This window comes from Symphalangus syndactylus, chromosome X (assembly GCF_028878055.3).
Source record: "Symphalangus syndactylus isolate Jambi chromosome X, NHGRI_mSymSyn1-v2.1_pri, whole genome shotgun sequence".
NCBI lineage: Eukaryota > Metazoa > Chordata > Mammalia > Primates > Hylobatidae > Symphalangus > Symphalangus syndactylus.
The window spans coordinates 71,230,271-71,257,258 of NC_072447.2; the positions used below are offsets into that span (position 1 = coordinate 71,230,271).

The following is a 26,988-nucleotide window of genomic DNA, read 5'->3' on the forward strand; positions in this document are numbered from 1 at the left end:
ATCAAGGGAAACATAACAAAGCACTTTCACATATGGCTTCTTTCTAGTTTTTATCTGGGGATATGTTGTCTTTCCCCATAGACCTCAATGGGCTTCCTGATATCCTTTTGCAGATTCTACAAAAAGAGTGTTTCCAACCTACTGAAAGAAAACAAAGGTTTAACTCTGTGAGATGTGTCCACACATCACCAAATATATTCATAGATAGTTTTTTTCTAGTTTTTATACATGGAAATTCGATTTTCCCCCAGGCCACAATGGGCTGCAAAAATTCACTTCACCAGTTCTGCAAAATAAATGTTTCTAAACTGCTCAATTAAAAGTAAGTTTTAACTCTGTGACATGAATCCACACATCACAAAGCAGTTTCATAGATGGCTTCTTTTGAATTTTTATCTGGGAATATTCGATTTTTCCATGGGCCTCAATCAGCACCCAAATGTCCCTTCACAGATTCTACAAAAAGAGTGTTTCCAACCCACTGAATCAAAAGAAAGTTTTAGCTCTGAGATGAATAAACACATCACTAAGCAGTTTCTCAGATATCTTCTTTCTAGTTTTTATCTGGGGATATTCGTTTTTTTCCCATAGGCCTCAGTGGTCTCCAAAATGTTCCTTCACAGATTCTACAAAAAGCGTGCTTCCAACCTGCAGAATCAAAATAAATTTTTAATTTGGTGAGATGAATCCACAGATCACCAAGCAGTTTCACATATAGGTTCTCTTCAGTTTTTATCTGGAAATATTCAGTTTTTCCCCAAATGCCTCAATTAGCTCTGAAATTACGCTTTGCAGGTTCTACATAATGAGTGTTTCCAACCTGCTGAATCAAAAAGAAGGTATAACTCTGTGAGATGACTCCACCCATCACAAAGTAGTTTCACACACAGTTTCTTTCTAGTTTTTATCTTGGGATTTTGTTTTTTTCCCATATGCATCAATGGGCTTTGAAATGCCTCTTTGCAGATTCTACAAAAAGAATGTTTCCAACCTGATGAATCAAAAGAAAGGTTAAATTTTCTGAGATGAATCAACACTTCACAAAGCAGTTTCACAGATAACTTCTCTCTAGTTTCTATCCAGGGTTATTTTTCTTTTCCACATAATTATCAATGGGCTCTAAAAAGTCTCTTGGCAGATTCTACTAAAAGACTGTTTCCAACATGCTGAATCAAAAGAAAGGTTTAAATCTGTGAGATGAATCCACACATCACAAAGCAATATCACAGTTAGCTTCTTTCTAGTTGGTGTCTGTGGATATTTTGTTTTCCCCATAGTCTGAAATGGGCTCCCAAATGCCCCTTCACAGAATCTGCAAAAAGAGTGTTTCTAACCTGCTGAATGAAAAAGAAGGTTTAACTTTATGAGTTGAATACACACATCAAAGAGCAGTTTCACAGATAGCTTTGTTCTAGTTTTTATCTGGGGTATTCACTTTGTCCCCATAAAATTTAATGGGCTCCAAAAAATCTCTTCTCGTATTCTACAAAAAGTGTGTTTCTGTAATCCCAGCACTTTGGGAGGCTGAGGCGGGCGGATCACGAGGTCAGGAGATCGAGACCACGGTGAAACCCCGTCTCTACTAAAAATACAAAAAATTAGCCGGGCATGGTGGCGGGCGCCTGTAGTCCCAGCTACTCGGAGAGGCTGAGGCAGGAGAATGGCGTGAACCCGGGAGGCGGAGCTTGCAGTGAGCCGAGATTGCGCCACTGCACTCCAGCCTGGGCGACAGAGCGAGACTCCGTCTCAAAAAAAAAAAAAAAAAAAAAAAAAAGTGTGTTTCCTCCCTGCTGAATCAAAAGAAAAGTTAAACTCTTTGAGATGAATCAACACTTCACAAAGCAGTTTCACAGATAGCTTCTTTCTAGTTTTTATCTAAGATATTCAGTTTTTCCCTGAATGCCTCAATTGGCTCCCAAATGTCTCTTTGTAGGTTCTATAAAAAGAGTGTTTCTAACCTGCTTAATCAAAAAATTTGTAACTCTTTGCAACGAATTGACACATTGCAAAGCAGTTTCACAGATAGCATCTTTCTAGTTTTTATCTAGAGGTATTCAGTTTTTCCCCATAGGCTTCAATAGTCTCTCAAATGTCCCTTTGCAGATTTTAAAAAAAGAATATTTCTAACCTGATGAATCGAGAGAAGAGTTTACCTCTGTGAGATAAATCCGCAAATCACCAAGCAGTTTCACAGATAGCTTCTTTCTAGTTTTTAACTTGGAATACTTTGTCCACAATACAACGGGGCTCTCTCTTTGTCCCAAGGTGGATTGGCAGGTTGAGAAACAAGCGATACACACAAAAGAGTGAGAACACTGGGTCTAAGTGTGTCACCACCTTCTGGCCTGTGATGCCACCAATTCACTGGACATACCAGCATTTATTATCAGGTTTAGTGAGAGAAGGGGTGAAACAGTGAGGGGTTTGGGGTCGTATGATTGTGGGGTGAGTTGATCACATGGGGATGAAGTAACTCCTTGTCATCCAAAATATAGATTTACAACAGATAAACTTTTACAATATAGTGTGTGTGTCACCAGTTTAACAGAGCCATAAAGTAGGAACAACATCTACCCATAACCTATGTTTAGCAAGATACTAGTCAGCAGCAGCAGCTACAGCAGAAACTGGTTGCAGGCAATCAATAGAAACAGGACTTGAAACTAGACAACCGGTTAGATCACAAATTCTCAGAAGGGAGTAGGCTTTAACCCCAAAGAGTCCTAGAAGGGCTGTGGCAAGATAAGGGCATTTTAGGTCTATCTTATCCATGAGAACAGGCACCACTCACCCTTCCATTTTAGGCTCTTCTCAAGGGTTACATTCCATTCCCAGAGCTATGAACATCTGCTTTACTGTGATAGGAATTTTGGTGATGTGAAACCTCCTGAGCTGCATGTCCATTTATAGGCTTTCTGCAGTGGGAAGCACATCACTCACTGTTGGCTCATTCTGGCAGTCCAACCCCGTATTGTCTTTCCAACAATCCTGTATTCAATATTTTATTTACAATGATTAAGAATGTTTCATTCCTGTATTCTGCAGCAACAGTTTCATGGCGTCTCCCTACATCTCCCCCTCTGCTCTGATTTAAATGAACCATAGCAATCATTGTTTGATGGTGATCATGGTTAGATTGAAGGATGTTTTTTTCAATCTTACACATAATCAATAAACCAATAGCACAGAATATGCATAGAACAAAATTTACAATAGTATAACCTCCTAAGGATTTTACCCATTGAAAAATATTCAGGTTAGTTAATCCTTCAGAAATACCATCTAATACTTCAGCATCTGGCAAGGCCTTTAGATGTGCTTGAGAGGCCTCAAAAATTTGTTCTTCAATTTACTAATATCTCAACTTAAATTATCTCCACTTCCTTTTAAATAGCGTTTCACAGATTCCCAATTATGAGCAGACACATTGTATTGAAAAGGTGTTATACAAAAATCAGAAGTATTCCAATCACATTGCATTTGTAGCCTATGTTCTAAACTCATAATTCTATCTCCCATCCATATTATAGTTTGTCTTAAATCATTCATTTGGTTGGCCAACTTTTGATCAATACCTGATTGAGAATTCCACATTTGGGTAGAATTTTTTGCCATTTGTCCACAAAGTGAAGAGTTTGGATAGATTGATGTAATGAAACCCCAGCCATGGCTGCAGTTGCTGTGACTGCAATTCGACCCATAATTACTGCAATTAGAGTGAAAATAAAGCACCATTTCGTTTTAAATTTTTTGTAAAATATTGTTAATAACATGAATAGATGGAGAAGATTCCCAAGGTCGAGGTAAGACTACTGGGAGCCATATGCCTTCTCTAGTTCTAACAATAAGAACACTATGATGTTGATTAAAGGACAAATCAACACAAGTATACAAATAACAATTAGTACAGGTGATAATATTAGTCTCTAAACTATTATGCACTTTCCTACCAACAAAACATATATGGGGGCTTAGTGCAGCTTTTATGAGGTACTGTGTTGTTAGATTCCATGCACACAGTAAAAATGTTTTGAGATGTTGTTCTTTGGGGATGTGCTGTAGGGGGAGCAGGCTGCCTAGGGGGTGAAAAATGTGCATTATAAACAGGGGATATTGAGATTCATAGTCCTCATTATCCCATTTTTGAATTGACCTTTTAACAACAGACATTATTATGTTTTTTGCTGTATGTGAATAATAGTATGAATCAATTTGTTTTCTAAGTTGTCAAGGTGATGTGGTAGATTTACTTAAAACAGTTTCTCTGGCCCAAACTCTCATGCCTGTCGTGGCAATAGTCAATCTCCATAATTCTGAATGTTCAGGTCCTAAATGGGGAATGATAATTCTGGGTTTGGGGGGGGGCAATTCCTGCCCCTTTCCACTTAAAAGGAAAGAAAGCGTTAAACCTACTATATAATATGGGAGAATTGTCACTATCTTCTCGATATGTGATATAATAAAGAAAATATTGAGAGTCTCTTTGACCTTGTGAACAATCATTAGTAAGATGTCCTTTCAGGGTCCAATCTGTAACAGTATAGCCAGAAGAGTTAAAACTGTTCCTTCAGGACTGATGCAATTGTTCCATATTAGCTTTTCAGTGTGGGAAGACAAATTAAGAGGGCATCCAGGTCTTACAGGTTTGAATTTTGAAGTATGGATATAATCAGCAATTCCTATTTTGTATTGTCTTAAAGGTTTTAGAGAGAGTCCTGATACTAAATGTCCTAAAGGAGGAACAGAATGACCAGATGGTAATGTAACTGCCCAGGTCTGAGTATCTAATGGGAGACATCCTTCTGTTGGTCCTAAACATAGAGGTGGGTATTTAAAACGTAGAGTAATATTGAATGGGATACCTTCTTTGGCAGGTTTAGTGGGACAACCATCATCTATGGAACCAGGCATACAAATACTATTACTAACATAAACTTCAATAGGAGCATCCATCCATGTCATAGTTCTGTTGGGGGGGAAGGAACATAGGCCCAATGAGTATAGTTCTTAACAGTCTGTGGAGTGACTGGAGGCAGGAGAAGGACTGTCATCAGGAGAAGGCAGAGGTTGAGTCGAACCTGAATTGCTGGGGATGAATTGTTTGGGATGGCTGTGTGAATTGCCTGTTGTAGGCGAGTGGTTGTCCTCACCATTTTGTTGACTGAGGGTCTCAGCTGACTCCTGTTGCAGCATCTTTTCAGTAGTCATTCATGTCTTTTGATCATGTACATTTTCATGGCACAATTTCAAGTGTCTAGTGGGGATCCAAAGGGGAGATTGATGTTCACCTGGGGAGACACAATCATAGCCTCTTCCCCACATAAGAATAGTGCCCTTTGACCTTTTATTGGATTGGATATCTTTCCACCATACTTTCCACCCTTGGTTTACGTTAGAGCGGTTAGCAGAGAAATGTTTTTCAGCAGCAGTGACAGAACTGGATTTAGAGATATTAAGAAAATTTAACGTTAGTAATGCCAAATTTAATTGCAAGTTGCTCCTTTCTACAATGACTTGACCTTGTGGATTATAGGGAATTCCAGTAATAGGTTTAATATCCCATTGATCAAGAAAAATTTTGAAAGCCTTGCTGCAATATGCAGGGCCACTGTATGTTTTTATTTCTCTTGGAACTCCCATAACTGCAAAACAAGACAACAAATGTCTTTTAACATGAGAAGTAGCTTCTCTGGTTTGCAAGTAGCCCAGATGAAGTTTGAAAAGGTGTCTACTGACACATGACCATAAGCTAATTTCCCAAAAGAAGGAACATGAGTAACATCCATTTGCCAGATTACATTAGGAGAAAGACCACAAGGATTAACACCGGGAGATTGTGTAGGTAGAGCAACAACCTGACACTGAGAGCAATGTTGGGTGATATATTTTGCCTGTTTTCAACTAAGAGAATATTTATATTTAAGGCCTGACACATTGGTATGAATAAGCTGATTGAACTGTGTGGCATCTGTGAAGGTTAGGGAAACAAGAACATCTATTTTTTATTGCCATCGGATAAGGGTCCAGGCAAATTGGTATGAGAAGAGATATGAGCAATGAAAAAGGGATGATTTCTATTTATGACCACTTGTTGTAATGAAGAAAACAGAGAGGAGAGATTGGTGTCGGCAGCATTTTTATAGTAGCAGTTTCTATGGCTTTGGTAGCATGAACAACATAAGCTGAGTCAGATACAATGTTAAGAGGCTGATCGAAATCTTGCAATGCCGTAATAACAGCAAATAATTCAGCCTTCTGAGCAGAGGTGTAAGGAGTAGAAATGACTTTATCTTTTGGCCCTACATATCCAGCCTTTCCATTAGTATATCCCTCAGTGAACAGTGTAAATCTCCCTCTAATGGAGAAAGATGAATAATTTTGGCAGAATCCAAAAAGTATTTCTTAAAAACCGGAAGAATTTTGACTTGGGTAAGTGATAGTCTATTGTGCCAATGAAATCAGCCAAATTAGTTTGCCAACATAGGGAAGAAGAAAAGCCATTTTTTACTTTATATTTTTGAGAGAGGGACCACAATAACATTAGGATCAAGACCAGAAATTTTAACAATATGTTGTCGTCCTAATCCAATTAATGTAGAAATTTGATAAAGATATATTGAAAGAGTTTTAGACGCAGAATTTGGGAGAAAAACCCATTCAATTAAGGAATCATTTTGTGCTATAAGTCCTGTTGTAGAGTGAAGAGTAGGCAAAACTAAAAATTGTAAAAGTTGGTTTGGATCTGTATGGAAATGAAAAAGTTGGTTTGGACCTGTGCCATACAGGTCCAAAAGGTTGGTTTGGACCTGTTCCATACAGATCCATAGAACATCTGTATGGAAACCAAAAGATTGGTTTGGACCTGTGCCTCTCTCACCATTTGTTCTACAAAAGCCACCTCTTATTTAGCCATTTCAGAAAGAACGCAATGGCTATTTAGATCTGGATCTCCTGACAAGGTAGCTAATATGTTGGAAAGAGCATAGGTATGAATTTCTAACGTTAGTCTAAGATAATTGATGTCACCGAGTAATTTTTGAAAATCATTTGAAGTTTTTATATCATCTGTATGAAGTTGTATTTTTTGAGACTTAATAGAGGAAATTCGATTTGCTTTCCTAAGTAAAGATATGGGGTAACTTGTTGAATTTTGTCAGGAGAAATGTAGAGTCCTGCATTAGCAATTGCTGCTTTTAAAGAAGTAAAAAAACGAATTATTTTTTTTTAGTAGGAGCAGCAATCAGTATCCATACAATGAAGAATGGAATTATCTTGGAAGGCCTGTCAGATGGGTTGTGTTACGGTGCCCACAAAAACTCACAAATACTAGGACTGTTAATCATTCCTTGAGGTAAGATTTTCCCCTGGAACCTAGCTGCAGGAGCTGAGTTATTTATAGAAGCTACAGTAAAAGCAAACTTTTCACAACCTGATTTTTCTAGGACAATGTGGAAAAAGCAGTCCTTGAAGTCAATAATAATTAGACGCCATTCCTTAGGAATCATGGAGGGGGAGGGCGTGCCAGGTTGCAGTGCTCCCATGGGTTAAATAACTGCATTAGTAGCTCTTAAATCTCTTACAATTCTCCGTCTCCCTGACGTTTTTTATGCAACAAACACCAGAGAATTCCATGGAGACAAAGAGGACTCAATTATTTTGATTTTAGTAAATCATTAACAGTTTCAATTAAATCTTCCAACTTGTCTTTGGACAGCAGCCACTGCTCTACCCAAACAAGTGAGTCACACATCCACTATAAAGGAATTCGTGGGGGAGGCTCAGCAGTGACCACTCCTAAAAAAGGTATCCAAGTCTGGTTTTGTCAAGTTTTAGGGTGGAGGTCTACAGGCTCTGTTATTACCCTCCCCTTTAACTCCTAATCCTCTTTCAGAAATAAAATTCATTTTATGCATCACATTTTTACTAGCTTCACTGTAATTTGATAAAGGGATCGATAATTCAGCCCCCCCATTATTGTAACAAATCCCATCCCCATAAATTAATGGGAATTGAAATAATGAAGGGCTGGATAGTGCCAACTTGATCATCAGGACCAGCACAAGGAAGTATTAAAGAACTTTGATATGCATTAGAAGATGTCCTATCTCCCACTAAATTAGTGGAAAAAGACTGTTTAGGCCATGATGATAGCCACTGGTTAGCAGCAATGATAGAAACATCAGCTCCAGTATAGACTAGACCTTCAAACTTTTTTCCTGAAATTTTTATAATACATGTAGGTGGATGTGATGAAATAGCATCAGCCCAATAAGCGGCTTTGCCTTGTTTAGAAGTATTTCCTATTGCTCCTCTTCGAGCGGTTGTCCCTACAGCTGGAAACAGTCCTGGGAGAAGTAATTGAGCAATACACTCTCCTGATTCAATAAAAAATAGGAGATTTAGTGGAGATTACTAGGCAAATTTCATCAGTGGTGTCAACATGTATTAGACCTGTATGCATGGTAACAGCTTTTAAAGCTAGTGATGCTCTGCCTAAAATTAAACCAATGTGATCTTTAGGTAATTGTCCTTTAACTCAAGTGAAAGCTAAGACAAGCTGTTCCCCAGGGAGTAAGGACAAAGGAAGGGCACTACACAAGTCTATTGAGCCCCTTCCTGTGGTGGAGGTGGACAAGCATTGTATTGGGACAAGAGAAGAGTTTGGCTTGTATTGGGTATTGGATATTGAATTTGAGGCAGTGTTTGTAGTATAGTATGCATCTGGGTCTGTGGCATAGAGGGTGCAGCTATAGAGGTTGTAACTGGAAGGGTGAATCAAAACACTGAGGCCCCGATTGGGATCAGGGACCGAGGCCAGCCCCTCCCCCAATTTCCCTGAAACAGGATGGAATTAACTGTGTTATTAGCCACGTTTAAAGGTGGAAGTGGGTTGTCACTGATATCAAAGTTAGAGTGACAAGATTTCATCCAATGTTTACCCTTTTTGCATCATGGACACACAGTAGCAGGGGCCTTTTGTATATTTTGAGTTTGAGTAGTGGCTTGTGGAGAATTCAAATTAAGTAAAGGAGAGGATTTTTTAAAGCGTCCTACTCCACCACATTTGTAGCAAATACCAGGGAAAGTATTAGGCACCCCTGTGGGAGGAACATTAGGAATAACAGTGGCTGCTTTTAGAGAAGAAGTCATAGCTTGTGCCATAATACAGCTTTATGAGTTTCAGACCCAATCCATCACAAGCAAGGATATAAGAAGGAATTATGGCATCATCAGGAATATTTTCAATTTTATGACGTAAAGGTCAGATGGCAGCCTGGCACTCAATATTAGCATTTTCAAAAGCCATAAGTCTAATGACTACATCTCTGGCTCTAGTATCAGAAATAGCCTTTTCAGCAGCATCTGTTAATCATGCCACAAAATCAGGATACAGTTCAGAGGGACCTTGTTTAATAGCAGTAAAGGATAAAGGAACTTTACCTGTATCTTGAATAGTCTCCGAAGCCTAAAGGCATACTTTTGTAACTTGAGTCAGTATATGTGGAATATATTACAATTTCTATGTAGGAGTATTACACACATCACCAGTTCCCATAGGCACATCATAAGAACCTTCCTCCCTATTCTCAGAATTAATGGATGCTTGCATCATGGCCTCCTCTGATCACTAAGTTTTAAACTGCAAAATTTAGGAAGGAGTAAGAGGAGCATGAGCTAACAGATTCCAATCAATAGGGACAAGTTGTTTTTCAGTGGTAAGAGAAGGTAAAACAGTAATAAGGTAGAGAGAGTTTGGTCCATATTGATCACAAGCTGCTTTAAAATATTTAAGTAATTGTAAAGAAAAAGTTTCCTAATATTTTCTACCTTTAGAAGTTCCTTTAGTGCCTTCACCAGTGCCTTCAGTCTTAGGTTCCACGGCTATGGTAAATTGCCAGGCGTCCAAGCCACCAGAAGCCCTAGCTCTAACCATCGCCTCTTGAATTGAGGTATGGATAGTTCTAGATGAGGCAGAGGAAAAGAGACGAGGAGAGCAAGTGTGTCAGGACGTGGACTGGGGGGACACGGTATTCCAAGCCTCTGAAAGAAGGGGTCCAGGAGCGTTGAAAGGAACAGTAGGCTTAGCAGAGGAGAGTGGTCCAAAAGGATGAGAAGATCAAGAAACAGACCACTCAGGTGAATGCCACAAGTCCTCTTCTGGTATAGAGGGCAGCGGCTTAGAAGGAGAATTGTTAGCATATATAGATTCAGACACAGGAGGTGGTGGGAGGGGATTATCTCCAGGTTTCTCCTCAGGGGGAGAAAGCAAGAAAAGAATGAATTATTGCTCATCATCAGAAGGAGGACTCAGAGGGGATCAGGAACATGAGGTAAAGGAAGTGGCTCACCATCTGCATTAAGTTGTGGCAGTTGTAAAGGATCACCAGACTGAAAAGGAAGTAAAGCAGAACAAATAACAGCCCAATCAGTCCAAACAGAAACAGGAAGAAAAACCCCATCTTTCATAAGTTGGCAGAGCATAGCACCAAAGTGGACCCAATCCAAAAGGTCCATAGAACCTTTACATGGAAGCCAGGGACAATGTTTTTCTATAGTCTGCAATAAGAGAATTAAAGTATGAGAATCAGCCTTAATTCCACCCTGTTTTAAAAGAAGTTTAATAGTGAAAAGGTAAGCCTTGTGTTTAGACTACGATTGTCCCAGATTTGCCCTGGGATAATACCAGTCAACAAACCTGCAGAAAAGGGGAAAGTCAGAAAAAAGCGTAATAAGAGACCTTACTGTTGAGACCGTAGACTGGTTGTCATGAAACACACTCACAGTGGTTGTGCTGGGAAAACTGGCTAGCCATATGTAGAAAGCTGAAACTGGATCCCTTCCTTACACCTTATACAAAAATTAATTCAAGATGGATTAAAGACTTACATGTTAGACCTAAAACCATAAAAACCCTAGAAGAAACCTAGGCATTACCATTCAGGACATAGGCATGGCAAGGACTTCATATCTAAAACACCAAAAGCAATGGCAACAAAAGCCAAAATAGAAAAATGGGATCTAATTAAACTAAGGAGCTTCTGCACAGCAAAAGAAATTTCCGTCAGAGTGAGCAGGCAACCTACAAAATGGGAGAAAATTTTTGCAACCTACTCATCTGACAAGGGGCTAATATCCAGAATCCACAATGAACTCAAAAAATTTACAAGAAAAAAACAAACAACCCCATCAAAAAGTGGGTGAAGGACATGACTTCTCAAAGAAGTCATTTGTGCAGCCAAAAGACACATGAAAAAAGGCTCATCATCACTGGCCATCAAAGAAATGCAAATCAAAATCACACTGAGATACCATCTCACACCAGTTAGAAGGTGATCATTAAAAAGTCAGGAAACAACAGGTGCTGGAGAGGATGTGGAGAAATAGGAACACTTTTACACTGTTGGTGGGACTGTAAACTAGTTCAACCATTGTGGAAGTCAGTGTGGCGATTCCTCAGGGATCTAGAACTAGAAATACCATTTGACCCAGCCATCCCATTACTGGGTATATACCCAAAGGACTATAAATCATGCTGCTGTAAAGACACATGCACACGTATGTTTGTTGTGGCACTATTCACAATAGCAAAGACTTGGAACCAACCCAAATGTCCAACAATGATAGACTGGATTAAGAAAATGTTGCACATATGCACCATGGAATACTATGCAACCGTAAAAAATGATGAGTTCATGTCCTTTGTAGGGACATGGATGAAACTGGAAACCATCATTCTCAGTAAACTATCACAAGGACAAAAACCAAACACCGCATGTTCTCACTCCTAGGTGGGAATTGAACAATGAGAACACATGGACACAGGAAGGGGAACATCACACTCCGGGGACTGTTGTGGGGTTGGGGGAGGGGGGACCTACAGCATTTAGAGATATACTTAATGCTAAATGACGAGTTAATGGGTGCAGCAAACCAACATGGCACATGGATACATATGTAACAAACCTGCCCATTGTGCACATGTACCCTAAAACTTAAAGTATAATAATAAAAAAAAGAAAGAGGGGGTGAGGCATGAAAAACTACCTGTTGGAATACAACCTACACTACTTGGGTGATGGGTACACTAAAATCCCAGATTTCACTAGTATACAATTCATCCACATAACAAAAAAACCTTGTACTTCTAAAGTTATTGAAAAAAGATCATTTTAAAAAGCATCCCTCAAGATATTTTCCTCATAACTTTTTTCTCTTTCTGAAAACAGTTTGCATCCCATAAAAGTTATTTGAAAATGATTAGAAACATGTGGCATAAAATAGAGGAATTAATAAATGAGGATTTCCAATCAAGAAGTGGCATAAGTCACTAGATAGTAATAGTCCTACATTATAAATTTGTGGGTCACAGGTACTTTTGCCTTCATGGAGCTCTTCCTCCATAAAAACTTATTAAAATTATATTTTAAGGGTCTGTTTTTATGAAGACAAATGTGCTGACAATATGTAATAAAACACTTATTGTGACCTAAAAAAAAACCTCCCTTCACAGATTCTACAAAAAGAGTATTTCCAACCTGCTGAATCCAGAAAGTTTAAACTCTCTGAGATGAATTGACACTAAACAAAGCAGTGTCACAGACAGTTACTTTCTAGTTTTCAACTGGGGATATTCTGATTTTCCCCATAGGCCACAATGGGCTCCCGAAAGTCCCCTTGCAGATTCTACTAAAAGAGTGCTTCCAACATGTTGAATCAAAAGAAAGGTTTAACTCTGTGACATGAACCGACACATCACAATGCAGTTTCACAGTTAGCTTCTTTCTAGTTTGTATCTGTGGATATTCTGTTTTTCCCCCATAGGCCTCAAAGGGCTCCCAAATGTCCCTTCACAGATTTTACAAAAAGAGTGTTTCGACCTGCTGAACAAAAATAAAGTTTTAACTTTGTGTGTTGAATCTACACATCAAAAAGCAGTTTCACAAATAGCTTCTATTTTTTTATCTGGGGGTGCTTTGTTTATCCCCATATACCACAATGGGCTCCCAATTGTCCCTTTACAGATACTATAAAAAGAGTGTTTTTAACCTGTGGAATTAAAAGAAAGTTTTTACTCTGTGAAATGAATCCACACATCACAAAGCAGTTTCACAGATAGTTTCATTCTAGTTTTCACTGGGGACATTCCTTTTTTCTCCATAGGTATCAATGGGCTCCCAAATATCACTTCGCAGGTTCTACAAGAAGATTGTTTCCAATCTGCTGAATCAAGAAGTGTGTAACTCTTTGAGATGAATCAAGACATCACAAAGCATTTTCACAGATAGCTTATTTCTAGTGTTTATCTGGGAATATTCATTTTTTCCCTATATGCCTCAATGGGCTCCAAAGAGTCCATTCATGTGTTCTACAAAAAGAGTGTTTCCAACCTGCTGAATCAAAGGAAAGGTTTGACTCTATGAGATGAATCCACACATCACCAAGCAGTTTCACAGATAGCTTCTTTCTAGTTTTTATCTGTAGGTATTCGGCTTTTCCCCACAGGCCTCAATGGGCTCCCCAATGTCCCTTTGCAGATTTTTAAAGGGGTGTTTCCAACCTGCTGAATTAAAATAAAAGTTTAACTCTGTGCATTGAATAAACACATTATTAGGCAGTTTTACAGATAGTTTCTTTCTAGTTTTCATCTGGGGATATTCAGTTTTTCTCTTTATGTTTCTAAATGCTCCAAAATGTCCCTTTGCAGATTCTACAAAAAGTGTGTTTCCGACCTGCTGAACCAAAGAAGGGTTTAACTCTGCAAGTTTAATCCACATATCCCCAAGCAGCTTTTCAGCTACTTTCTTTTATTTTTTAACCTGTGGATATTCGGATTTTTCCCATAAGCCTCAATGTTCTCCTAAATGTCCTGTTGCCAATTCTAACAAAGATTATTTCCAGCCTGTTGAATAAAAAAAGGGATTAATTATGTGTAGATGAACACACACATCCAAAGCACTTTCCCAGATAGCTTCTTTCTACTTTTTATGTGAAGGTATTCAGTTTTTTCCTTTTAGGCCTAAATGGGCTCTCAAATGTCCCTTCACAGATTCTATAAAATGAGTCTTTCCAAGCTGCTGAATCAAAAAAAAAAAAAAAAAGGTTTGACTCTGTGAGAAAAATCTGCAAATCCAAAGCAGTTTCACAGATAGCTTCTTTCTGGTTTTCATTTGGGGATATTCCATTTTTCCCCATAGGCCCTAATGGGCTCCGAAATGTTTCTTAGCAGATTCTACAAAAGAGTATATCCAAACTGCAGAATTAAAAAACGTTTAATTCTGTGAGATGAATCCACACATCACAAAGCAGTTTCACAGATAGCTTCTTTCCAGTATTTATTCCAATTTTTTGGGGGGATAGCCTGTTTTTACCCATAGGTTTCCATGGGCTGTCAAAAGACCCTTCACAGATTGTAGAAGAAGAGTGTTTCCAAGCTGCTGAATAAAAAGACAGGTTTAATTCTGTGAGATGAATCCACGCATCATAAAGCAGTTTAAAAAGTAGCTTCATTATAGTTTTTATCTGGATATATTCTGTTTTCCTAATATGCCTGAATTTGCTCCCAAACGTCCCTTCACAGTTTCAACAAAAAGAGTGTTGCAACGTGTGGAATCAAAGGAAATGTTTAATTCTCTGAGATTAATCCACACTTCCCAAGGAGTTTCACCGTTGTCTTCTTTCTAGTTTTTATCTGAAGATATTGGGTTTTTCCCCATAGGCCTCAAAAAACTCCCAAATATACCTTTGCAGATTGTACAAAAAAACGTGTTTTAAACGTGCTGAAACAAACAAAAAAAGGTTTAACTCTTTAAGATGAATACACACATCACCAAGCAGTTTCAAAGATAACTCCCTTTTAGTTTGTATCTTGGGATTTTCCGTTTTTCCCCCAGTGCCTCAATGGACTCCCAAATGTCCTTTCACGGACTGCAGAAAAACAGTGTTTCCAACCTGCTGAATTAAAAAGAAGGTTATTTCTGTCAGATGAATCCACACATCACAAAGCAGTTTCACAGATAGTTTCTTTCCAGCTTTTTTTTTTTTTTTGGTATATTTGGTTTTTCCCCATATGCCTCAATAGGATCTGAAAACTCCCATCACAGATTCTACAAAAAGACTGTTTCCAAAATGCTGAATCAAAATAATGGCTTACCTTTGTGAGACGAATCCACACATCACAAAGTAGTTTCACAGATAGATCTTTCTAGTTTTTATCTAGGGATATTCATTTTTTCCCCACAGGCCTCAATGGGCTTCCAAATATTTCCTCACATATTCTACAAAAAGAGTTTCCTACGTGCTGAATCAAAAGAAAGTTTTAACTCTGTGAGATGAATCCACACATCCCCAAGCAGTTTCAAAGATAGCTTCTTTCTAGTTTTTTTCAGAGAATATTAAGCTTTTCCCCATAGGCCTCAGTGGGCTCCCAAATGTTTCTTTGCAGATCCTACAAAAAGAGTGTTTTTAACCTGCTGAATCAAAAAAAAAAGTATGAACTCCTTGAGATGAATTTACTATTCTCAAAGCAGTTTCACAGATAGGTTCTTTCTAGTTTTTTTTCTAGGGATATTCTGTTTATTCCTGCAGGCCTCAATGGGCTTCAAAATGTCCCTTCCCAGATTCTACAAAAAGAGTATTTCCAACCTGCTGAATCAAAAGAAAAGTTTAACCCTGTGAGATGAATCCACACATAATTAAGCCATTTACAGATAGTTTTTTCTACTTTCTATCTGGGTATATTCAGTTTTTTCCATAAGCCTCACCGGGCTCCAAATGTCCCTTCATAGATTTTACAAAAAGAGTGTTTCCAACCTTCTGAATCAAAAGAAAGTTGTAACTCTGTAAGATGAATCCACACATCACAAAGCAGTTTCACAGATAGCTTCTTTCTAGTTTTTATGTTAGGGTATTCAGTTTTTCCCCACGGGCCTCAAATGGTTCCCTAATGTCGCTTTGCAGATTCTACAAGAAGAGGGTTTCCAACCTGCTGAATCAAAAGAAAGTTTTAATTCTGTGAGATGAATCTGTATATCACAAGGCAGATTCACAGATAGTTTCTTTCTGGTTTGTATCTGGAAATTCTTGGTTTTTCGTCCTAGGTCTCAATGGGCTCCCAAACATCCCTTTGCACATTCTTCAAAAATAGTGTTTCTAACTTGCTGAATCAAAAGAAAAGTTAAACTCTGTGAGATGAATAAACACTTCATAAAGCAGTTTCACAGGTATTTTCTTTGTAGTTTTTATCTGGAGATATTCATTTATTCCCCGTAGGCTTCAGTGGGCTCCAAAATGTCCCTTCACAGATTCTCCAAAAAGAGTGTTTCCAAACTGATGAATCAAAAGAAAGGTATATCTCTGTGAGATAGATCCCTATATCACCAAACAACTTCACTGATAGCTTCTTTCTGTTTTTTTTACTGGGAATATATTTTTTCCCCATAGACTCAATGGATTTCCAAATGTCTTCTTGCAGATTCTACAAAAAGGGTGTTTCCAATCAGCTGAATCAAAAGAAAGGTTAAACACTTTGAGATAAATTGACATGTCACCATGCAAATGCAGTTTCACAGTTAGCTTCTTTCTTGTATTTATCTGGGTATATTCCGTCTTTCCCTATAGGCCTCATGGGCTCCCAAAAGTCCCTTTGCAGATTCTACAAAAAGAGTCTTTTCGACACGCTGTATCAAAGGAAAGTTTTAACTCTGTGAGATGAATCCACACATCGCCAAATAGTTCCACAGATTGCTTCTTTCTACTTTTTATATGGGGATATTCGATTTTTCCCCATAGTCCTCAAAAGTCTTCAAAAATTCCCTTCACAAATTCTACAAAAAGTGTGTTTCCAGCCTGCTGAATCAAAATAAACTTTTAACTCTGTGAGATAAATCCACATATCACAAAGCACTTTCAAGGGTAGCTTATTTCTGGTTTTTATCTGGGAATATTCGCTTTATTCCCACAGGCCTCAATTGGCTCCAAAATCTCTTTTGACAGATTCTACAAAAAGACTGTTTCCAACCTGCTGAATCATAAGAAAGGTTTAACTCCATGAGATGAATCCACACATCACCAAAGAGTTTCACAGATAGCTTCTTTCTAATTTTTATCTAGTGACATTAGTTTTTTTTCCATAAGTGTCAGTGGGCTCCATATATACCTTTGCAGATTCTACAAAACTGGTATTTCCAACCTGCTAAATCAAAGGAAAGGTTAAAATCTATGAGTGGAATCCAGACATGACCAAGCTGTTTCACAGATAGCTTCTTTCTAGTTTTTACCTGGAAATATTTAGCTCCTCCCTGTAGGCCTCAATGGGCTCCCAAATGTCCCTTCACAGATTCTACAAAAAGAGTGTTTCCAACAAGCTGAATCAAATGAAAAGTTTATCTCTGTGGAATAAATCCAGACATCACAAAATACTTTTACAAATAGCTTTTTTCCTAGTTTTAATCAGGATATTCCGTTTTTCCCCATAGGCCTAAATGGGCTCCAAATGTCTTTTCACGTATTCTACAAACAAAGGACTCCAACCTGCTGCAGCAAAATAAAGGTATAACTCTGTGCAATAAATCTGCACATCACAAAGCAGTTTCACAGATATCTTCTTTCTAGTTTTTATCTGGGGATATTTGTTTTTTCCCTATAGGCATCAACGGGCTTCAAAATGTCCCTTTGCAGATTCTACAAACAAAGTGTTTGCAAGCTCCTGAATCAAGAGGAAGAATTAACTCTGTGAGATGAATTGACACATCACAAAGCAGTTTCACAGATAGATTTTTTCTAGTTTTTATCTGAGGATATTCTGTTTTTCCCTTAGGCCTCCATGGGCTCTTAAATGTGTCTTTGCACATCCTACAAAAAGACAGTTTCCAACCTGCTTAATCAAAAGAAGGGTTTAACTCTGGGAGATACATGCCCACATCACAAAGTAGTTTCACAGATACCTTCTTTCTAGTTTTTATGTGGTGATGTTCAGTTTTACCCCATAGGCCATAATATGCCCCAAAATATCCCTTCACAGATTCTACAGTGTTTCCAACCTGCTGAATCAAAAGAAAGGTTTAACTCTGTGAACTGAATCCACACATCACAAAGCTGTTTCATAGATACCTTCTTTTTAATTTTTATTTGAGGATATTCAGTTCTTCCCCATAGGCCTAAATCAACTCCCAAATATCCTTTTCCAGACTCTTTAAAAAGAGCGTTCCAACTGGCAGCATCAAAATAAAGGTTTAACTCTGTGAGATAAATCCACACATCATCAAGCAGTTTAACAGATGGCTTCTTCCTAGTTTTTATCTGGTGATATTTGCTTTTCCCCCATAGGCCTTAATGAGCTCCCAAATGTCCCTTTGGAGATGCTACCAAAAGTGTGTTTCCAACATGCTGAATAAACAGAAAGGTATAGCTCTGTGATTTGAATTCACACTTCCCCAAGCAGTTTCACAGATAGCCTCTTTCTAGTTTTTAACTCAGGATATTCAGTTTTTCCTTATAGGCAAAAATAGGCTCCAAATTGTCAATTTGCAGACTCTGCAAAAATAGTGTTCTTACCCACTGAATCAAAAGAAAGGTTTCACTTTGTGAGAGGAATCCACACATCAACAAGCAATTTAACAAATAGGTTTTTTCTAGTTTTTATCTGAGGATACTTGGTTTTTCTCCATATGCCTCGATGGACTCCAAAATGTCCCTTCACTGATTCTACAAAAAGAGTTTTTCCAACCTGCTGAATGAAAAGAAAGGTTTGCTTCTGTGAGATGAATTGACACATCACAAAGTGGTTTCACAGATTGCTTCTTTCTGCTTTTTTGGGGGGATACTTGAGTTTTCCCCATAGGTGTATACGAGGTTCGAAATGTCCCCTGCAGATTCCTCAAAAAGAAAGTACTTCCAACCTGCTGAATCAAAAGAAAGTTTTAACACTGTGAGATGAATCCACACGTCACAAAGCAGTTTCACAGATAACTTATTTCTAGTTTTTGTCAGGGAATATTCATTTTTTTTCATAGGCTTCAATGGGGTCCCAAATTTTCCTTCACAAAGTCTACAAATACAGTGAGTCCAACCTGCTATATCAATACAAAGGTTTAACTCTATGAGATTAATCCACACATCACCAAGCAGTTTCAAAGACAGCTTCTTTCTACTTTTTATCTTGGGATGTTCAGCTTTCCCTGTAGTCCTCAATGGGCTCTCAAAAGCCCCATCCCAGATTCTATGAAAAGCGTGTTCCCAATCTGGTGAATCAAAAGAGAGTTTTAACTCTGTGAGATGAATCCACACATCAAAAGGCAGCCTCACAGATACCTTCTTTTTAGTTTTTACGTCGGGATGATCTGTTTTTTCCCATGTGCCCCAATGGGCTCCCAAAGATCTCTTCCCAGGGTCTACAGAAAGAGTGTTTCCAATCAGCTGAATCAAATGAAAGTCTTCACTCTGTGAGATGATTCCTCACATCACAAATAAGTTTATTTCTAATTTTTATCTGGGGATATTTCATTTCTGTCTATAGGCCACAATGGGCTCTGAAGTGTCCCTTCACAGATACTGCAAAAACAGTGTTTCTAACCTGCTGAATCAAAATAATATTTCAACTCTGAGAGATTAATCCACACATCACCAAGCAGTTTCACAGATAGCTTCTTTCTAGTTTTCATCTGGTGATATGTAGTTGATATTTTTATCTTGTTTTGATGTCATGGGAGGTCCAAAAAAAATTAAAATGGATAATTGGCCAGGATACTGTAGTAAAACATTTCAATAATTCTTAAATCAGTGGAAAATTACACATACAACAAGAATCCCATATAATTCCCAAGGACAGGCCATAATTAAAAGAACTAATAAAACACTCAGAGCCAAATTGGTTAAACAAACGAACAAACAAAGACAGTAAAGAGTATAACACTCCCCACATGCAACTTAATCTATCACTCTATACTTTACATTTCTTAAACATTTATAGAAATCAGACCACTACTTCTGCAGAACTACATTTCACTAGTAAAAAGAAGAGTCTACCTGAAGGAAAACTGATTTGGTGGAAAGACAACAAAAATAAAACATGGGAAATAAGAAAGGTGATAACGTGAGGGAGAGGTTTTTCGTGTATTTCCCCCCCCAAAAAAAAACAGCTTCCAGTTTAGGTACCTACAACATACAGAAGTTGTCATCCACCAAAAAACAGAGCCGCCGACTTGGGCACAATTAAAGGAGCTGACACAGTTAGCTGAAAAAAGCCTAAAGAACGCAATGTTAGTGCAAACTCCAGAGAATATGCTGCTTGCAGCTTTGATGATTGTATCAATGGTGCTAAGTCTCCACATGTCTACAGGAGCACCTGCAGCTAATTATACTTACTGGGCCTATATTCCTTTCCAACCCTTAATTGGGGCAGTTACATGGATGGATAATCCTATTAAAGTACATGTTAACAATAGTGCATGGGTACCAGGCTCCACAGATGATCGTTGCCCTGCCCAACCTAAGAAAGAAGGAACGATGATAAATATTTCCATTGGGTATCATTATCCTCCTATTTACCTCGGGAAGTCACCAGGATGTTTAATGCCTACAACCCAAAATTGGTTGGTAAAAGTACCTCCTGTCAGTGTCACCAGTAGATTTACTTATCACATGATAAGTAGAATGTCACTCGAGCCACAGATAATTTACAGGACTCTTCTTATCAAAGATCATTAAAATTTAGGCCTAAGGTAAAGCCTTGCCCCAAGAAAATTCCCAAACAATCAAAACGCCCAGAAGTCTTAATTTGAAAAAAATGTGTGGCTAATACTGTGGTGGTATTACAAAACAATAAATTTAAAACTATTATAGACTAGGCCCCTCAAGGCCAATTATATTGTAACTGTATGGGCCAGACTCACTCATGTTCAAAGGTCCCATCCATCTGGCCCATTAATCCAGCCTATAATAGTAATTTAACTGAAAGGCTGGACCAAGTTCATACAAGGTTAGAATCACTCTATCCACGGAAATGGGGTGAAAAGGAAATTTCATCACCTCTACCAAAGTTAGTCCTGTTACTGGTACTAAACAGCCAGAATTATAAAAGCTTATGGTGGCCTAACAGCACATTAGAATTTGGTCTAAAAATCAAGCTATAGAAACAAGAGATTGTAAGCCATATTATACTATCAACCTAAATTCCAATCTGACAGTTCCTTTACAAAGTTGTGCAAAAGCCCCTTATATGCTAGTTGTAAGAAACATAGTTATTAAACCAGATTCCCAAACTATAACCTGTAAAAATCGTAGATTGCTCACTTGTATTTATTTGACTTTTCATTGGCAACACCGTATTCTGCTAGTAAAGGCAAGAGAGAGCGTGTGGAACCCTGTGATCATGGATCAACCATGAGAGGCTTCGCCATCAATCTATATTTTAACAGAAGTGTTCAAAGAAATTCTAATTAAATCCAAAAGATTCATTTTTACTTTACTGATTATGGGTCTTATTGAAGTCATAGCTAGTGCTGCGGCTGCTGGAATTGCTTAAACTCCTCTATTCAAGCTCCAAAATATGTAAGGAATTGGCAAAAAAAATCCTCAAAATTGTAAAACACTCAGACCCAAATAGATCAAAAATTAGCAAACCAAATTAATGATCTTAAACTAACTGTCATTTGGATGGGAGATAGAATCATGAGCTTGAAATATCTTTTTCAGTTACAATGTGACTGGAATACATCAGATTTTTGTATTACACCCTGAGTCTATAATAAGTCTGAGCATCACTGGGACATGGTTAGACGCCTTCTACAAAAAAAGAAAAGATAATCTTACTTTATATATTTCAAAATTAAAAGAACAAATTTTTGAGGCATCAAAAGCCCATGTAATTTTGGTGCCAGAAACTGAGACAATCGTAAAATCTGCTGATGACCTCACAAATCTTAACCCTGTTACTTGGGTTAAAACCCTCATGAGTTCCACTATTGTAAATTTTGTATTAAACCTTGTGTGCCTGTTCTGTATGTTGTTAGTCTACAGGTGTATCCAGCAGCTCCAAAGAGACAGCAAATGAGAATGAGCCATAATGACGATGGTGGTTTTGTCAAAAAGAAAAGGGGGATATGTACAGAAAAGAAAGAGAGATCAAACTGTTTCTGTGTCTATGTAGAAAAGGAAGACATAAGAAACTCCATTTTGAGAAGTGTCTGCTCATGTCCTTTGCCCACTTTTTGATGGGGTTGTTTTTTTTCTTGTAAATTTGTTTGAGTTCATTGTAGATTCTGGATGTTAGTCCTTTGTCAGATGAGTAGGTTTTGAAAATTTTCTCCCATTTTCTAGGTTACCTGTTCACTCTGATGGTAGTTTCTTTTGCTGTGCAGAAGCACTTTAGTTTAATTAGATCCCATTTGTTAATTTTGGCTTTTGTTGCCATTGCTTTTGGTGTTTTAGACATGAAGTCCTTGCCCATGCCTATGTCCTGAATGGTATTGCCTACGTTTTCTTCTAGGGTTTTCATGGTTTTAGGTCTAAAATGTAAGTCTTTAATCCATCTTGAATTAATTTTTGTATAAGGTGTAATGAAGGGATCCAGTTTCAGCTTTCTACATATGGCTAGCCAGTTTTCCCAGCACCATTTATTAAATAGGGAATCCTTATCCCATTGCTTGTTTTTGTCAGGTTTGTCAAAGATCAGATAGCTGTAGATATGTAGCATTATTTCTGAGGGCTCTGTTCTCTTCCACTGATCTATGTCTCTGTTTTGGTATCAGTACCATGCGGTTTTGGTTACCTTAGCCTTGTAGAATAGTTTGAAGTCAGGTAGCATGATGCCTCCAGCTTTGTTCTTTTGGCTTAGGATTGACTTGGCAATGCAGGCTCTTTTTTGGTTCCATATGAACTTTAAAGTAGTTTTTTCCAATTCTGTGAACAAAGTCATTGGTAGTTTGATGGGGACGGCATTGAATCTATAAATTATCTTGGGCAGTATGGCCATTTTCACGATATTGATTCTTCCAACCTATGAGCATGGAATGTTCTTCCATTTGTTTGTATCCTCTTTTATTTCATTGAGACATTTATGCAGCCAAAAGACACATGCAAAAATGCTCATCGTCACTGGCCATCAGAGAAATGCAAATAAAAACCACAATGAGATACCATTGCACACCAGTTAGAATGGCAATCATTAAAAAATCAGGAAACAACAGGTGCTGTAGAGGATGTGGAGAAATAGGAACACTTTTACACTGTTGGTGGGACTGTAAACTAGTTCAACCATTGTGGATGTCAGTGTGACGATTCCTCAGGTATCTAGAACTAGAAATACCATTTGACCCAGCCATCCCATTACTGGGTATATACCCAAAGGACTATAAATCATGCTGCTATACAGACACATGAACACGTATATTTATTGAGGCACTATTCACAATAGCAAAGACTTGGAACCAACCCAAATGTCCAACAAGGATAGAATGGATTAAGAAAATGTCGCACATATACACCGTGGAATACTATACAGACATAAAAAATGATGAGTTCATGTCCTTTGTAGGGACATGGATGAAACTGGAAACCATCATTCTCAGTAAACTATTGCAAGGACAACAAACCAAACACCACATGTTGTCACTCATAGGTGGGAATTGAACAATGAGGACACATGGACACAGGAAGGGGAACATCACACTCTGGGGACTGTTGTGGGGTGGGGGAAGGTGGGAGGGACAGCATTAGGAGGTACACCTAATGCTAAATGACGAGTTAATGTGTGCAGCACACTAACATGGCACATGGATACATATGTAACAAACCTGCACATTGTGCACATGTACCCTAAAACTTATAGTATAATAATAATAATAATAATAAAGAAATTCCATTTTGATCTGTACCCTGAACAATTGTTTTGCCTTGAGATGCTGTTAATCTGTAACTTTAGCCCCAACCTTGTGCTCACAGAAACATGAGTTGTATGGAATCAAGATTTAAGGAATCTAAGACTATGCAGGTTATGCCTTGTTAACAATATGTTTACAGGCAGTGTGCTTGGTAAATGTCATCACCGTTCTCCATTCTTGATTAACCAGGGGCACAGTGCACTGTGGAAGCCACGCCTGGCAATGCTGCTGTTATCCTTTAGTACACTGAGATGTTTGGGTGGAGAGAAACATAAATCTGGCCTACGTGCACATCCAGGCATATTACCTTCCCTTGAATTTATTTCTGACACAGATTCCTTTAGTCACATGTTTTCTTGCTAACCTTCTCCCCACTATCACCCTGTTCTCCTGCTGCATTCCCCTTGCTAAGACAGTAAAAACAGTAATCAATAAATACCGAGGGAACTCAGAGTCCAGTTCCAGTGTGGCTCCTCCATATGCTGAGTGCCAATCCCCTGGGCCCGCTGTTCTTTCTCTATACTTTTTCTCTATGTCTTATTTCTTTACTCAGTCTCTCATCCCACCTGAGGAAAAATACACACAGGTGTGGAGGGGCTGGGCCCCCTTCATTTTTTACCATAGGTTCCAATGGATGCCTGAATGTCCATTAGCAGATACTAGAAAAAGAGTGTTTCCAAGCTGCTGAATCAAAAGAAAAAATTAACTCTGTGAGATGAATCCACACATTACAAAGCAGTTTCACCAGTAGCTTCATTCTAGTTTTCATCTGGAGATATTCTGTTTTGCACCATAGGCACCATAGGCTCCATTGGGCTCTTGAATGTCTTTTTGCAGATTCTACAAAAGGAGTGTTTGTATCCTTCTGAATCAAAAGAAAGATTTAACTCTGTGAGATGAATCCACACATCACAAAGCAGTTTCACAGACAGATTCTTTGTAGTGTTTTTCTGGGGATATTTGGTTTTGAAATATAAGACTCAATGGTCTCTGACTGTTTATTCACAGATTTTAAAGAGAGTGTGTTTTTAAACTTCTGAACAAAAAAATGGTTTAGCCCTGTGAGATGAATCTACACATGACATATTAGTTTCACAGATAGCTTCCTTCTTTTATTTTTCTGGAAATATTCCATTTTTCACCATAGGCCTCAATTGTCTCTCAAATGTTCCTTCTCAGATACTACAAAAATAATGTATCCAACATGCTGAATCAAAAGAAATGATAAACTCTGTTAGATGAATCCAGACATCACAAAGCAGTTTCACAGATACCTTCTTTCTAGTTTTTATCTGGGGACATACAGTTTTTCACCGGAGGCTTCAATGGGCTGCAGAATGTCATGTCAAACATTCTACAAAAAGAGTGTTTACAAACTGCTGAGTAAAAAGAAAGGTTTACCTCTATGAGATGAATTCACACATAACAAAGCAGTTTCACAGATCATTTCTTTCTACTTTTTATCAGGGAATAGTCAGTTTTTCACCATAGGCTTCAATGGGCTCCCAAATATCTCTTTGTAGATTCTATAAAAAGAGTTTCTCCAATGTGCTGAATCAAAAGAATGTTGAACTCTGTGAGATGAATCCACACATCAAAAAGCAGTTTCACAGAGAGCTTTCTTCTTGTTTTTATCTGGGATAATTTGTTTTTCACCATCGGCTTCAATGGGCTTTTTAATATTTCTTTTTTTTTTAATTATACTTTAGGATTTAGGGTACATGTGCACAATGTGCAGGTTTGTTACATGTGTATCCATGTGCCACGTTGTTTTGCTGCACCCATTAACTCGTCATTTAGCATTAGGTATATCTCCTAATGTTGTCCCTCCCCCCTCCCCCCACCCCACAACCGTCCCCAGAGTGTGATGTTCCCCTTCCTGTGTCTATGAGTTGTCATTGTTCAGTTCCCACCTATGAGTGAGAACATGTGGTGTTTGGTTTGTTGTCCTTGCGATAGTTTACTGAGAATGATGGTTTCCAGCTTCATCCATTTCCCTACAAAGCACATGAACTCATCCTTTTTTATGGCTGCATAGTATTCCATGGTGAATATGTGCCACATTTTCTTAATCCAGTCTATCATTGTTGGAAATTTCGGTTGGTTCCAACTCTTTGACATTGCAAATAATGCCGCAATAAACATACGTGTGCATGTGTCTTTATAGCAGCATGATTTATAGTCCTTTGGGTATATACCCAGTAATGGGATGGCTGGGTCAAATGGTATTTCTATTTGTAGATCCCTGAGGAATCGCCACACTGACTTCCACAACCTGCTGAATCAAAAGAAAGTTTTCACTGGGTTAGATGAATCCACACATTGGAAATGAGTTTCACAGAGAGCTTCTTTCTAGTTTTTTTCTGGGGATATTTGGTTTTTCACCACAGGCCTCAATGGGCTCCCAAAAGTCCTCATGCAGACTCTGCAAGAAGAGTGTTTCCAACCTGCTGAATGAAAAGAAAGCTTTAACTCTGAGAAGAATCCACACATCAGAAAGCAGATTCACAGATGGCTTCTTTCTAGTTTTTTTCCAGGGATATTTGGTTTTTCACCATAGGCCTCAATGAGCTTTCAAATGCCCATTTGCAGATTCCACAAGAAGAGTGTTTCCAATATACTGAATCAAAATAAAAATTTAACTGTGTTAGATGAATCCTCACATTACAAAGCAGTTTCACAGATTGCTTCTTTTTAGTTTTTATTTGGGAATATTTTGTTTTTCACCATAGGCTTCAATGAGCTCTCAAACGTCCTGTCACAGATTCTACAAGAAGAGGCTGTTTAACCTGCTGAATCAAAAGAAAGGTTCAACTCTGTGAGATGAATCCACACATCAGAAAGCCTGTTCACAGATAGCTTCTTTCTAGTTTTTATCATGGGATAATCAGTTTTTCACCAAGGGCCTCAATGGGCTCCCATATGTGCCTTTGCAGTTTCTACAAAAAGGTGTTTCCAACATGTTGAATAAAAAAAAATTGCTTTATGAAAGAAATTCACACATCACAAAGCAGTTTCACAGATACCTTCTTTCTACTTTTTATCAGTGAATATTCGGTTTTTCACCAGAAGCCTCAGTGGGCTCCCAAATGTCCCATCACAGATTCTACAA

General features: G+C 38.2%; 1 pseudogene; it reads left to right on the forward strand.

Annotated features, from left to right (window-relative positions):
* The first annotated feature begins 19,187 nt into the window (after positions 1-19,187).
* On the forward strand, positions 19,188-22,144 carry LOC129475326 (endogenous retrovirus group K member 7 Env polyprotein-like; annotated as a pseudogene).
* Positions 22,145-26,988: the final 4,844 nt, after the last annotated feature.